This window comes from Mustela nivalis (assembly GCF_964662115.1).
Source record: "Mustela nivalis genome assembly, chromosome: 5".
In the NCBI taxonomy this organism is placed as follows: Eukaryota; Metazoa; Chordata; class Mammalia; order Carnivora; family Mustelidae; genus Mustela; species Mustela nivalis.
The window spans coordinates 6,360,165-6,375,478 of NC_139024.1; the positions used below are offsets into that span (position 1 = coordinate 6,360,165).

The 15,314-nt window shown below is 39.4% G+C and overlaps 1 long non-coding RNA gene across 1 annotated transcript; it reads left to right on the forward strand.

The window, feature by feature from the left end:
- Nucleotides 1-2,203: 2,203 nt before the first annotated feature.
- On the forward strand, nt 2,204-5,894 carry LOC309864261. Its single transcript, XR_014311419.1, has 3 exons — nt 2,204-2,289; nt 2,537-2,612; nt 5,669-5,894. It is a non-coding gene; the product is annotated as an uncharacterized lncRNA (long non-coding RNA).
- The last annotated feature ends 9,420 nt before the right edge of the window (nt 5,895-15,314 follow it).

The window sequence follows — 15,314 nt, forward strand, 5'->3', positions numbered from 1 at the left end:
GCTAATTTTAGTGTTCTCTCTGCTTGACTTATTTCGCTAAGCATGATACGCTCTAGTTCCATCCATGTTGTCGCAAATGGCAAGATTTCATTTCTTTTGATGGCTGCATAGTATTCCATTGTGTATATATACCACATCTTCTTGATCCATTCATCTGTTCTCTCACCTAGCTAACTGACTTCACACTGTTTAAGAATAAAGCATAAAATGACTTCACAAGACCCTTGGACACTAAAGTCTTGGAAACGCAAGGGGTGGACTGAGAAGATGCAAGACAGAGCAAACATTTCAATGTCTCTGAGGCAATGAGCAAAATTACACTCGCTGATGAAGATACAAATAGGTAAGGTTGCTTACATTAGTAAAATGCTTACTCTCAGGGGGAAAAGATGCATTTCAGAAAGCTTCCCCAATTTATGCTCATATCACTTTGAGCTTAATATATAGAGCATGATATTCTAGATGTGAGAAATTGTGCACATTTTTATAGTGGAGCAACAAGTGTGACTCATTTTGATTACAGAATTTTTAGATCAAGATGTGAGAAGTTTGGGTTGTGTTTTAAGGAAATATATCAGTTAATTTTAAGTTGAAATTTTAGGATAAAATCTCAGAAATTAACAGAATATTCTAATTATAAAGATATATGGGTCTATACAGATGTTATAAAATATATGGGTATTAACATCAAATTGGGAAAATACATAATGAGAATAGGCTATTATAAATATGTTATTTTGAATGAAAAGCTGACATCTTCATAATTTGAAAAAGAGCCACATAGTCATCTGGCAAATACTTTATCCAGTTTATAAATGGATGCCTAACACAGTGCTTGGTGAGGAGGAAGCCCCTACTAAGTATTTGTGGACAGAATGCTATGTGGGTTTGTTTTTTTTTATCTTTTTATTTTGTAAAGATTTTATTTATTTATTTGTCACAGACAGAGAGGGCAAGAGCCCGAGCAGGGGGAATGGCAGGCAGAGGGAAGGGGAGAAGCAAGCTCGGTACGGGGCTCCATCCCAGGACCCCAGGATCATCACCCCCTAAGACAAAGAGAGACACTGAGCCAACTGAGCCACCCAGGCAGCCCTGCTATGTGGGTTTCAATCAACAGCCCCGTCCTCAGCAAAGCAGCTTTCAGCTCACAATTCTCTCCCCCCAGGCTGAACTCATCCTTTTCGATGAGTGGCATCAACAAGCAAACCAAAGGGCGTCTCAGAAACTTGCGTAGACCCCAAAACATCATTCCAAAGCAGAAAGTAACAAACCTCTGGTGTTCCCTTTCCAGAAGGTACCATTCTGTAGCTGAAACTGCATGGCTCTCCTGGTATTCATTTTCCAGATCTCTAGTCTTTCATATTACAGCTGATCAAATATAAATACATTTCTATAACTAGATTGCTTGGAACTTGCTGAAGATTGACCTGTGACCTTCATTTATGAAAAATGGCTATGCTTGATTGCTCTGCACTGACACCGAGCATGTTCAATTAATGCTTACATTATAAAGAATGTGCAAACAACACAAACGGAAATTAAATCCTTTTCACTATCTGTCTGCGTCTGAGCATTCATAAATTGAAATAAGTGTGAAAGAGCTGTCCTCAATCAATTTCGGCTCCAGTCCCTGACCTGATTATGCTATGCGTATCAATATACATTCCCTTAATTAAATGAGGTTCAGTGAGCATTAATGGTATTAAAAAGAGAGAGAGAGAGAGAATGGAGCTTCATATTACTACCCATCACGTTGTTGGGGAAAACAATAGAGAGATTGATGAAAAGGAACGTTGGCAGAAGAAAAAGCTGTTGTGTGCATTATCATAATTATCTCCTATGCTGAGTGACTTCAAAGGGAGATGCTAAGACGGTGGCTTGTTTTGCTCAGCAATCTCCTGTAAGGTCTAAGGACGACAGGAATAGGCAGAGCCGCTACATCATTTTGAGAAATTTGCTCCTGTTTTTGATGTGTTTGCTATTCATTCACTGCTTATTCTGACACTGCTACAAACATTTGCAAGCCTTTCCTGACACCCCATTTAAGCAATACAAGAAAGTTACTTTATAAGTCTCAGCTTTCTTCCTAAAGCATAAAAAAAAAAAAAAAAAAAAAAAAAAAGCGTCTCTCATGGGGCTCTTAAGCAGCTTCCGTATGTGTCCCTCCTCTGATTGCTGTCTCATTTCCTCTTTTCTGTCTTCTTTGTCCTCTGCAGGGACAGCAGAATGTCTTCCAGCCAAGACACCCTGGTGGTCTGTGAGGCTGTAGTCCACAGAGAATCTGCCCGGGTGAGGCTAATTCTCCAGACTCCTGAAAGTGGGGACCCTACTGGGTGCTGCTTCCACCCTGTGATGTGCTGGGAATGATGCTAATTTAAACTTCTCCCAGGGCTACCTTCTCCTCACTTCACTGTGGAGCTTAGACTGAGATCTGACAGACAGGAAGAGTCACAGATAGCTCAGAAGGAGGGAGGAGGAGACAGAGTATAACTTCCTGGGCTGAGTTATAGTCGTTCCACAAAATATATTCCTGCAGAACCGACTGATGGAGCCGCCGGTAGATTGTTGCCTTTGATAACTGTATGCAGCAAAGACCTGTTATGTGTGACCAGGTAAGTCTTGAAGAGCAGGTAGGACTCAGAAAAGTATGAATTGATTGCATGTTTAGGTATTGGCATTATAAAATGAGTCAGACTGTCTATGAATACAAGGGAAATGACAGACACATGCTTCCCTAATCCCCAAGGGTTCAGTCCTGAGGTAGAGAATTAGATCCAAATGAAACTTTAAATTTACATCAGGAATCAGCTGGCCTTCTGGTTCTGACTGTTCTGACCAAAAAGATACCCAGGAGGGACAACAAAGCACTGGGTTACTCACAACCGTTCTCTTTTATTTTTTTAATAATTTAAAAAAAATTTTATTTATTTTTGTCAGACAGAGAGCACGCAGGGGGAGCACTAGGAAGAGGGAGAAGCAGGCTCCCGGCTGAGCAGGGAGACCAACCAGGGCTGGATCCCAGGACCCTGGGGTCATGACCGGGGCTGAAGGCAGATGCTTCATGGAGGAGTCACCTAGGTGCACCACAACACACATAGGTTGAGAAGAAAGGCCTCATGGGGCACCTGGGTGACTCAGTTGGTTAAGTGTCTGACTTGTGATTTAGGCTCAGGTCATGAGCTCAAGCATCATGAGATCAAGCCCTACATTGGGCTCCTCTCAGTGGGGCGTCTGTGTGAAATTTGACCTGACTCCCGCTCCCTCTGCTCCTCCCCTGCTGTGTGCTTACTCTCTCAAATAAATAAGTCTTAAGAAAGAAAAAAAAAAAAAAAGGAAGGAAGGAAGAAAAAAGGCCTCATATTACCAGAAGCTCTGGAAACTGAATGACAGAAAACCCAGATTTTTGGTGAACTGAACAACCAACTTTGATTAAGTCAGTTTTGGTTGGCGGTGAAGGGGATATGGATGGTTTGTCCATTGTCTTCTCTGTTTCTGATATTCAACAAGGAGTCAGCTAATGTGAAGGACAAGGGGTTTCAGACTCTGACCCATGGTCTCTTCCATCCTTGAATCGACTGGTTTCTCTTAGTATTTCCAATGCATATGGTTCTCTCTCTTTCTCTAATATGTGTGTCCTACCTACGGACTCTTAAATGCGCTCAAGTCCCTCCATACTTAAAAACAATAAACCCCAAACAATACCTATCCAAAAGGAAACACGAAGGAGAAAGACAGAAAGAAAGTGGCTTCCGTTGGTCTGACCCTGGTTGCTCCCCCGTTAGCTGTCTGTAGCCCTCTCTCCTCTCCACAGACAAGCTGCTTAAGAGATTTGTCTGTGGTGGTTCTCTCCACATCTCCCAAACCCACCCCCCCTGAAATTTATCTTCCATGCCCACAGTTCCTGAACAGTATTCTCACCCAATCACCAATGACCCTGTGGTGAAATCCAAAGGACACTTTTGGTCCTGGTCTGACTGGTCCTCATCGGCCTCCAGGACTACCAGCCACCCTATAACCTCCCCAGCCGCCATGACACCTTGCTGTCCTGGTCTGCGTCACTTCTCTGTGGCCACACCTTCCACTTCCCCTGCAGGCTTCTTGCCCTGGGTGGGCCTCTACACCATGGTTTAAGATCTCGGTGTTTTCTCTCCTTTCTTATCCCTGACTCACCTCATCCTTGTCCACGATGTCGGGGACCCGTTTTATGCTGATGATTCTTGCATCTTTGTCACTAGCCCAGATCTCTTTTCTGAGATCTCAATTCACATGTCAAAATCCTCACTGAGTATCTGAAGGCAGCGGCTTAACCCACTGAGCCACCCAGGCGCCCCTCACTGAGTATCTGAAACTGGGTATCTTACACGGACCACAAAGTACATAGGTCAGAGAAAACACACAGGATCTTTCGCTAAAGAATAACTCTGCCTCCCAATGGCTGAAATGATCTTCAACTTGGTCTTTGCAATGAAACACCCGGGACTCCGTCTGGACTTTCGTGTGTCCTTGGCTGTCCCTCCACTCATCACCGAGTCCCGCGATTCTACTCCCTGGATCGGTCTGCTGCTCTCTGTCCCCAAGGCCAACGTTATCTTCCATTATCAGCACAGCAAATGGCTCCTTTTTCATTTTTCTGGATGCGGGTTGCCCAATTTCTACTCGCTGCAACCAGTTACTCCTCCAACTGTCCCTGTGTTCCTGTCACTTCAGGCTTCCTCTTGCCTCTCCTACCATTCCCAGCTCATTTCTAGTCACTTTCCTCTGCTTTCTACTTTCCAGCGATGCTCATTCTTTCACATTGAGGCCTTTGGATCCTGACTAAGAGATAGTTTTCTTATAAACTGCCAAGATCATTCCTGCTCATTCTTCTGAATTCTGCTTTGATTACTTTTTTTTTCCTAAGAAAATCTTAACATCTCTCAATTCCTACCCCAAACTAATATAGTAGCCCTTGCTATATACTGCTATGATCCACTGCTTTCTGTGCTTTATTTTAAATGCTTTTTTAGTTGGCTATCAACTCCTGTAAGAGAAAGCAAGTTCACTGATTATAAACAGGCAGAAACATGATTAGGGTCCGGTCGAACAACCACTCAGAGGAAGAAGCATGTAAATGTATTATCTGGATCTATGTTTATAGATGTGGAAACATTTTAATAATTTTCTATGATATCCTGTTAAGTAAAAACAAAAAGAGTTTAATATATGATGCATACAATGTTATAATTAGTAATAAATACATTTCCTTTAAAAACAGCAACAGCCTCCTGGTAGAACTTCCAGAATTGTGGAGTGTGGACCTCTGCAAATATTTTCCTCCATAAAAGCAACAAGAACACTGGCAACAGCAGTCTAAACTAACATTTTTAGAACTCTGGAAATTGATTAAAGCTTTGCAGCAAAATGAGGAACATTTATTCGAGATGATGTGCTGAACTTCTATAAGAACAACAGTCTGTAACACATTTTCTCAATCTATCCCCATCTCTTTCTTTCGTTGTGCTAGCTAACCTTGAAAACCAGCAGCCCAGCAGCCACTGGAGTTCACAGACTGGGTTTCAAGCTCCTGAAAAAGTCTGATCTACAGAGAATTTTTGCAGTTTGACCCATCTCAGAGCTTCTTGGAAAAAAACCCTATTGTTACTGAATTGACTCAGATCTCTTTTTTCAGGAAAAGCCTTATCTAGAGGGCTTTGGAGAAAACAATCAGCCGCGATTGCTTACCGTTACAAGAACCTGAGACCGCAACACCAGCTGGGACAACCAGAGCCTGACCAAAAAATCAAGGGAAAGATGTGTGGATTGGGATGTCCACAGAGAGCTTTGAAAAATTGTGGCTCTTGGTATTAATAAATAATTTCAGTGGCGTTACAGCATACAAGTTATACTGGCAAAAATCAATTGTATTTTTATACATTAGCAAGGAACAACATGAAAGTCAAATTAGCAAAGCAATTCAATTTACAGTAGTATTAAAAAGAATGAAATACTTGGCTAAATGTAACCAAAGAAGTTCATACTTGTGCTCTGAAGACTACAAAACATGGTTGAAAGAAATGAAAAACAATCTAATAAACAAAATGGCATTCATGTCCATGGATCAGAAGACATGATATTGTTAAATGACAATACTTTTCTTAACGTTATCTATAATTCAGTACAGTTCCTATTGAATTCCCAGTCTTCTTTTTCCAGAAATTGATAAATTAATCCTATATCAAAATTCAATGGCCTAGAATAGACAAAACAATCTCAAAAAACACAAAATTTGGAAGATTCTTATTTCCTGACTCCAAAACCTAGTGTTTAAGAGATCTGTGGTTGTACCAAATATATACATAAACAAATACAGTAAATAACAGGCAGAAACCACATCTTGGTTCCTTGACCTATGTGGTAAGAAAGCCTTAGAAAGCAGTGTCATGTAGGCATCTCTGGAAGAATAAATGAAACAAGATGGGATTGGGAGGGAGACAAACCATAAGTGACTCTTAATCTCACAAAACAAACTGAGGGTTGGTGGGGGGAGGGGGTTTGGGAGAAGGGGGTGGGATTATGGACATTGGGGAGGGTATGTGCTTTGGTGAGTGCTGTGAAGTGTGTAAACCTGGTGATTCACAGACCTGTACCCCTGGGGATAAAAATATATGTTTATAAAAAATAAAAAGTTAAAAAAAAATAATAAATCAAAAACAAAATTTCTTGACCCATCAAAGTATGTCTTATTCACAAAGACTTTTGCTCAACCTATCTATAGTGGATTATGGTGTCAGCAACTGAGATTCCTAACTATTTACAAGTGACTATTTTTTGGAAAGCTTTATTTATTTATTTTAGAGAAAGAGAGAGAAAGGGAGAGCACAGTGGGGGAAGGGCAGAGGAAGGGGGAGCAAGAATTTAAAGGAGACTCCAGAGCCTTGCGTGGGTCTCGACCTCAGGACCCAGAGATCAGAACTCAGCCTAAACCAAGAGTCAGACACCCCACAAAGAACACCATCCAGGTACCTACAAGTGACTCTTTTTGAGTAATAGAATTAAAATAAGATTATTTTATATTTTTAATCTTTGTTTTCTAGTTTATTTTATAATTAATATATGCTCATTATGTAAAACATAAATGAAATTTTAATAGTTTTCCCTAATTGGGCTTTGATTATCCAGGCTGTCAAATAAATTATATTATCCTGGATCTTGCTCCCATTGTTGAGTGGACACTTACTCTGGAGATGTTCATATTCCTCCCCTCTCTTAAAGAGAAAGTCAACGAAGAAGATCTCAAGCTATGCTATATGGTCAGAGGCTTGAATTGGGGCCCAAAGTTATCTTATATTTATTATATAGTTGATTAGGGTCAAGTACTACTCTCTGGGATTGATTCTCTGAGTCTTTGATTTCACATTCTGAACCTTCTTTTCCTATGGAAATGATGGGGGTTTCTTCACCCCACTTCCTATCCATGGTGATTTGGAGTCTTTCATGTGGTTACAGCTAGACAGTAGATGGAAGCTGTCAGACATCTCTTGCTCCCTCTCTTCAGGAATTCTGAGGATTTTTCCAAATGGTGCTTGAGCATGCTTGGACTGTCTTGTTGTTGGGTGGTTTCAGACATGTCAGACTACCCATCATTTGATTCAAGACACCAAAATGAGCATTCTGAACTTCACGGTAGATGTTACATCACCTTTTCTGACATAGACTCAGGAATCGTACGTGATCACTTCTGCCATATTCTGTCAGTTTCAGTAAGTTTTAAGCCCTGATTCAAAACCAGTACATAGAGTGCCTGTGGGAAGAGGGTTATGATCACATTGTTTAGTAGCCTATCTTTGGAAAAGACAACATGCTGCAAAAAATGTTTTCATAACATTGATTAGGTTTTTGTTTTGTTTTGTTTTGTTTTGTTTACATATGGCCCCAGAAGCACCATTTCTGGTGGCTAAAACGTTACATGTTGGAGGTTTGAAAGTGAGGCTTACAACTAAATTGAATTCAGAAGAACTGCAACTGTTACTTTTAGTGAAATATTGATATGGCTGTCTCTCAAGGCACAATTCAATGTCTACTTCCATACTGGAGAGTGCAAACCTTCTGAATAGGGACCATTTATAAAAAGACACAGCTATTTACACAAATGGACCAAGTTAAATTGCTTGAAAAGATAACAAGAGAATTCTTAAAAGCAAGGTTAAGGGTGATGAAATCCAGGATCTTTAGAGATAGAGGTGCTCTGAATTAGCTTGTCAGGGTATTTGCCTAAATTATGATTTAAAAACTGCCTTTGTTCCTACCCCCAGGAAACGATAGTCAATGCTATAACATATCAGTTATTGTCATCTATGATTTAGGACATCAGATGATTTAGGACTTTGGGGAATCCTTGGAGGTAAACAAAATGGTGAACCTAAAAAATACTGAGGACATGCAAAAAGCTGTAAGAAATCTTTAAGCACAGTAAGTTCCCGAGAAGGAACTCACCAAATGAGATTAGGGACCTAGCAGTTCCCCTGTAACCACTAAGACTATAGGTAGTAGGGGATGTAAGTGGTGTGTGAATAATAGTGATATTATTACTTTACTGCCAGCTCCAATTTCTTTTACTTAATGAAGCCATTGCTGGATGATGAATTAGTACATATTCTAACCTATTGCTGTTTTTGTTATTTGGGGTTGCCAGTGAACTCTGTCATCATAATGTACTAGTATTAGTAATAGATTTTGAAATATTCCTGTCTGCAGTGTGATCTGTCTTCAAAGGAACAGAGCAAGTTTCCTGTTGCTTAAGCAATTCAGGTTTGACCTATCAGATTGGGATTTTGGGATTGGTGCTCATGGGATCTTGCAGTAGCCCAAGGATATACATAGTTTGCTCATTTTGGAACCACCTTATATTGTGTGCTGAGGGAATTACCAGCCTATAATGAAATGTAAATTAATTCCACACTCTATGAAGTTCAAATAAAGTTCAGTGAGACAAGTCTTCTCAGTAGTTACACTGGAATCAGGCCATTCCATAGGATAGATTCATAAATTTTCTACATTTCTTTTTCATTCCATACAAGAAATAACATTCCCACTCTCTCCCATGTGATCGTGGGTTTAAGACACATTCCCAGAATAAACTAAGATGACCAACAAAATCAATAATCCAATAAGGCTGGAGGAGGGCCACTGCATTCTGGTTTCTTTTCCTGCCCATTTCCCATTTGGTTTCCGTCATCATTCAAGGTGGTTCCTTTGAGTTGTGAAGTTGCATCAGTTGATAGACTGGTTAATTCACCCCCAGTCCTCTCTGCCTGCCTTTTTCACTCGGACTGAGAGGAGATCAGAGCATTCCAGCTGAATTTCAAGGCTGTATGTAGCCCTTGTCTTATCACTCATATGTACAGCACGGATGCAGGGGGGAAATGCGGCAGAGTAAACATTTTAAATACAAACCCATCAGGCAGGAAATAGACGGAGGGCGAAGAAAGTTATGCAGTCTCTAGGTATTAGAATTATGTTCCTCAAAAATTAAATGTGTTGAAACTTTTATTATTCTTATTCCTTCCTTCTATCCAGTGATTTCTATCTCTACACTGAAAACCTACACATGTCTTCACAAAATCCACTCAGAGTTGTCTTAGGGTCACATTCTTTTCTATTTAATTTTGAGGACATCATTTTCACTTGTGCTTTTCAGTTTAGACCTATGGCGTCATTCCTCTGAAGAACACAGAAACTAAGGACTGGATAATTTGTATAGGATATAAAAGCTGCACATGCCTATAAGGCTAATGCTTTAATATAAGTATTATATGTGAACAGTGTGATTTTAAAAATATGTAGCTACTGGACACATACCCGCCTTCCTTAACACCATGTTCAGACAATCACTTAGAAAGCCAAAGGGAATTTAGAAAAAATTAATGGGGCCCCCCAAAATGAGTGTTACACATTTTAAATGTGAATAAAACAGAATACAGAATCAGCTTTTTAGACAGCAGCTTTTTAGACAGATTCTGAATTTTGTGGATGGGTTCTTTTGAAGGATCCAGATGTACGAAAATGACAATCTCTTATGACTTGAGCTCATTTCCCTGATGCCTTTCCTAACAGAAACATACATACAGAAAGTTACTCTTTAGACTTTCATTTGAATTATCATAAAATGCATATTTGAGAGTGCTTATCTTTGGTTTGCATTTAATGTTTTGCTTTTGAAATGTGAGCAAGCAGTCATTGAATAAAATGAGTGAGCTTCTATCCAGCTATCAAACCTGAACCCATAATCAAGTTTAGATGTTTTTGTGTGTGTGCTTTCATATCACTTCTAACATTGCTCCTGTGTCACTCAAGGTTCTCCAGAGAAACAGAACCAATCCTATCGGCTGAGAGAGAGAGAAAACAATTTGTTATGAGGGTTTGGCTCATGCAATATAAAGGTTGAGAAATCCCACTGCCTGCAGACTGCAAGCTGGAGGCCCAAGTAAGTGGGTGGTGTAGTTCTAGTCCAAGCTGAGAGGTCTGAAACCAAGGGAGCCAATGTATAAGTCCAGGCTGAGTCCAGAGGCACTGATTTTCAGGGCAGCTGATAGATGTATCACCTGAAGCAGAGAGAATGAATTTGCCCTTACTCTCCCTCTCTGTCTCTGTCTATGTCTCTGTCTCTGTCTCTGTCTCTGTCTCTGTCTCTCTCTCTTTTACATTCAGGCTCTAAGCAGATTGAATGATATCCATCTTCTTGGTGAGGCTGATCTACTTGACTTCATCTACTAATTTCGTGCTGATCCATCTTCTTGGTGCGGCTGATCTACTTGACTTCATCTACTAATTTCGTGCTGATCCATCTTCTTGGTGCAGCTGATCTACTTGACTTCATCTACTAATTTCGTGCTGATCTTTTCCTGAAACACCCTCAGAGACTCACCCAGAAATTATATTTTCCCAGCCCTCTGGGCATCCCTCAGTCCAGTGAAGCTGACACAAGAAAGTAACCATCAGAGTGCCCATTCTCTCTCTATTTATTCCACTGTGCTTAACACAGAAATAGGCAAACTCTAGACACTAAAATGCACCTGGATGGCATCTAGTAACCCACCATCCATTTATTCCATTGGGCTGAGCACAGGGTAGCACGTCCTGGACATAAAGCCATAAAAGACAGTTAGGTGAGTCATCAGTCGTTCAGCCACTGAAAGGAGTGTGTTTACAAGTATTTTTCTGAAGACAATCTGTTTTCACTTTTGTATCCTTTCCAGAATTAAAATGTTTTGCTTTTATATATATCAAGGGGGCTCTGTTTTCTAAATCTCGCTCTTCCAGTCCATCAATCATATGCCATAATAATTGGTATAATAATGACTATTTTTTATTCAAAGATGTCTAAGGACTCACTATTGCCTATAATAATATTATAAAAATATCCAGCCTGTCTTTAAGATGTTCTCCTATGTGTATCTCTGAACTTTAACTTTTTAATTATTATCTATTTATTTAAACATATCATTTACTTATCATGCATTTATTGAGCACCACGATCCTGTGAAAAAATTACCTAACCAATTAATGAACACAAGAGCTCACAGTCAATAGCTGATCAAGATGTGCAAATAACTACTCATAATGTAACGAAATGGGCACTATGATAGAGGAAAAGTTACAAGGGAGCAGTAAGAAAGAGAAAGTCTAGTGAATTAGGGAAAGATCCCAGAGGATGCATATTAGGTGAGCTGTTAACAATGAGTAGGGGTTTACCAAAAAGGAAAGGAGCAAAAGGTACTGAAGAAGGAAAGAAAAGAGGTAGCAAAATAGGGAGGCATTGATTTTTTTAAAAGATTTTATTTATTTATTTGACAGAGAGAGATCACAAGTAGGCAGAGAGAGATGAAGGGAAGCAGGCTCCCTACCGAGCAGAGAGCCCGATGCGGGACTCGATCCCAGGACCCTGAGATCATGACCGGAGCCGAAGGCAGAGGCTTAACCCACTGAGCCACCCAGGCGCCCGGGAGGCATTAATTTTTAAGCTAAGTTCAGGTGGCCCACAGCATGACATAGATTAGAGTGTATCCAGGGAAAGAGTGGTCAGAAGTAAGTCTTTGGAAGAAAATTATGAGTAAATAGTGAAGAATCTCATGCTGGGAACCATCAAACATATTTAAATTGGGGCATTTCATGGGGAAATTTGTGTTTTATAAAATAAAGCAGTGAGTGGCATAGAAGATTGGCCAGAAAAAGCAATAACTAAAAGCAGAGATTCTAGTTAAGAATGATTGAAATCATCCAGGTGAGGTGTGAAATGGTTAATAACTAAAGTTACTAATTTATTAGAGAAGAAGGAAATATTTGAGGATAATTCTACAATATTTTTATAGGATTTGATGGCTATTCCATGATAGTTGAGAAAGAAGACGGAATGATTGATGCTGGCAATCACCTTCCCAGACTGGGCAACAGGTGTAAGATAATGCCAACATACAGGATATACTCAGCAAGATAAAGAGCTGGTTTGGGGTGTAAAGAAAGTAAAATAATTTATTTTGTCTGGAATATTTTGAGTTTGAAATGCCTTTGATTTTATTAGACAATTCATTCAGCAAGAACTTGAAACAATGGGTTTAATGCTGTCACATCTAAGATGGAGATGTGAGAGAATGACAATGTTGGTGGAAGCAGAGGGAGAGAAGAATATACCAGAAGAAGTGCTGGGGAATTAGAAAAAGAAAAGAGCCATAATTACCAAATCTTGGGAGCAACCAAGATGTCCTTTAGTAGGTGAATCGGTCCATCAGACAATGCAACATTATTCAGTCCTAAAAATAAATGAGTTATTGAGCCATGAAAAGACACATAAGGGCCTTAAGTATATATTGCTAAGTGAAAGAAGCCAATCAATGAATACTGTATCATATATACTGTATGATTCCAACTATATGATATTCTGGAAAAGGCTCAGATATGGAGAAAGAAAAGAGATCAGTGTTTGCAGGGGTTATGAGAGGCAGTTTAAAGGCGGTGAAATAACTCTGTATGACACTGTATTAGTGGGTGTCGTACATTATATATTTGTCCAAACCCACTGAGTGCACAACACCAAGAGTGAACCCCATTGTAAACTATGGATACTAAGTGATGATACCGTGTCAATGTAGGTTTATCAGTTGTAGCTAATATCCCACTCTTGTGCATGTGCTGATGATGGGGGAGGCCGTGTATGTCTGGGAGGAAGGGATAAAAGGAAATACCTGTACCTTTCCCTCAACTTTTCTGTGAACCTAAAACTGCTTTAAAATGATGGGATCTTAAAAAAGGGAGAAGTCTAGCCCACATCGGATTAGAAACCCAGAGAGGTTAGTGTTTAAGAAAAAAAATGGAAGAGCAAATTAAAAAAAAAATGTTTAATATCACTGAATAACTCAAGATCATTAAATAAAAGAATGAATAAGACATATGTAATGGAATTACCAAGAATAATGTCACTGATGTTATTTGACAGGATCTTCCCTATATTTTCAGTAGCATGATAAGCACATAAACTTGATTGCAGTAGTTTTGACAAAAATAAGGAGTGGAAAAATTAAGACTACAAAGCTAGATTCAACCTTTACAAAATTTACCAGTAAACTCGGACACAAACATGTAAGCTGACATGTGTCAGGGCACCTGGTTGGTCAGAGTAGGGGCTGAAGGCCACAGGATGCCATTTACTGCTCACACTGTAGAACACAATGGGTATACAGGCCCTGGACCTGGGTGATGTGGTGGTGGCTGGTGCAACTGAATATATTGCAATAAAATTTATAGAGATAAGAAAATATGGGGAAAGAAAAGATTTGCATAAGCTTAAAAATTCTCCTTTGAACATATTCAATCCAAAGAACCTCTAAGATGGGATTGAAACTTGGTTGTTTTTCCTGATCAATGGACATCAATTCTAGTGTCATCATTGTTTGAATTCTTTTCATTTAATTTATTTTTTATTTTCAGCATAATAGTATTCAATATTTTTGCACCACACCCAGTGCTCCATGCAATCCGTGCCCTCTATAACACCCACCACCTGGTACCCCGACCTCCTATTTAAGGTTATTGAAACAGATAAGATCACTCAGGGAAAAGATGCATAAAGGAAAGATAAATTGTCCCTGACTGGGTTTAGAAGAACCCCAACTTTAGAGGTCAGATGAAGAAGAATCCAGAAAAGAAAAGAGGGAATGGGTTCAAAGGACGATAAGGAGACTATACCATCATGAAAGCCCAAAGCTAAAAGGATTTTAGCGAGACAACAGTTAACTCAATTTAAAATGTTGATGTTTTGAAATGATAAAGGGAGAAAGTATCCACTTGGTAATATAAAGGACAAATGATGACCTTCACAAAGGCAATTTTGGTGAGAATTTAAGCCTTCCACATAGTTAACTGCATACGTGAACATGGCTTTAATATTTCACTGCCTACAACAACTTGACTTTACTATTTCAGGAAACTTTATCAAGGAAGATAAAAGTTGGAATTATTCTCACTGGTTATTCTGTGAACTTACTGAAAGATCCATCAATGCTTCAACAAAACATGGAATGAATTATACCCTAGGATTCTTTGAACTCCTTACCCCAAAACTTTGCCTTACTATGCTCACTAATCTTTTATATCATGACGCTTATTTGTCTTAACAAACTGTGCACATTGAATGATCCTTCTGCAAAAGGCAAAGCATCAGTAAATATCCCAACCATGTTGTTGCCCTCTGAGATGCTGGTAAGCCTGTGGAGGCAATTCTCTTTCTTCCCATGATTGGAAATAAGCAAAGATTTGTTTCATCAGTAGGTTGTTTTGGTAATAGTTGGGGGATCCATCATTTAACAATGGGAAACAGAACAAGGAGAAAAAAACCTGAATGGATGGGCTGTAGCATAAAGTATATAGAACAGCATATACAAAAATTTTGAGTTGTTTTGCTGTTAAGAAGGAGGTCTTAAAAACAATCTGAGGGTTTTGAAGGGGCAGGGGGTGGGAGGTTGGGGGAACCAGGTGGTGGATATTAGGGAAGGCACGGATTGCATGGAGCACTGGGTGTGGTGCAAAAACAATGAATACTCTTATGCTAAAAAGAAACAAAAAAATTTTTTTTAAATAAAAATAAAAAAATAAAATAAAATGCTATGTAGAAATTTTTAAAAAAGAAGGAGGTAAGCAGGTTGATAGATGTAAAATCAAAAAAGAATTGGTTTTATTTAATTTTTTAAGATGGAAAAACTGGATCATATACGTATGCTGAAAGGAATAATCTTGAGAAGAGGTTGATGATGCACAGGACAGAGTGCAGAACTGAAGAAAGGCAG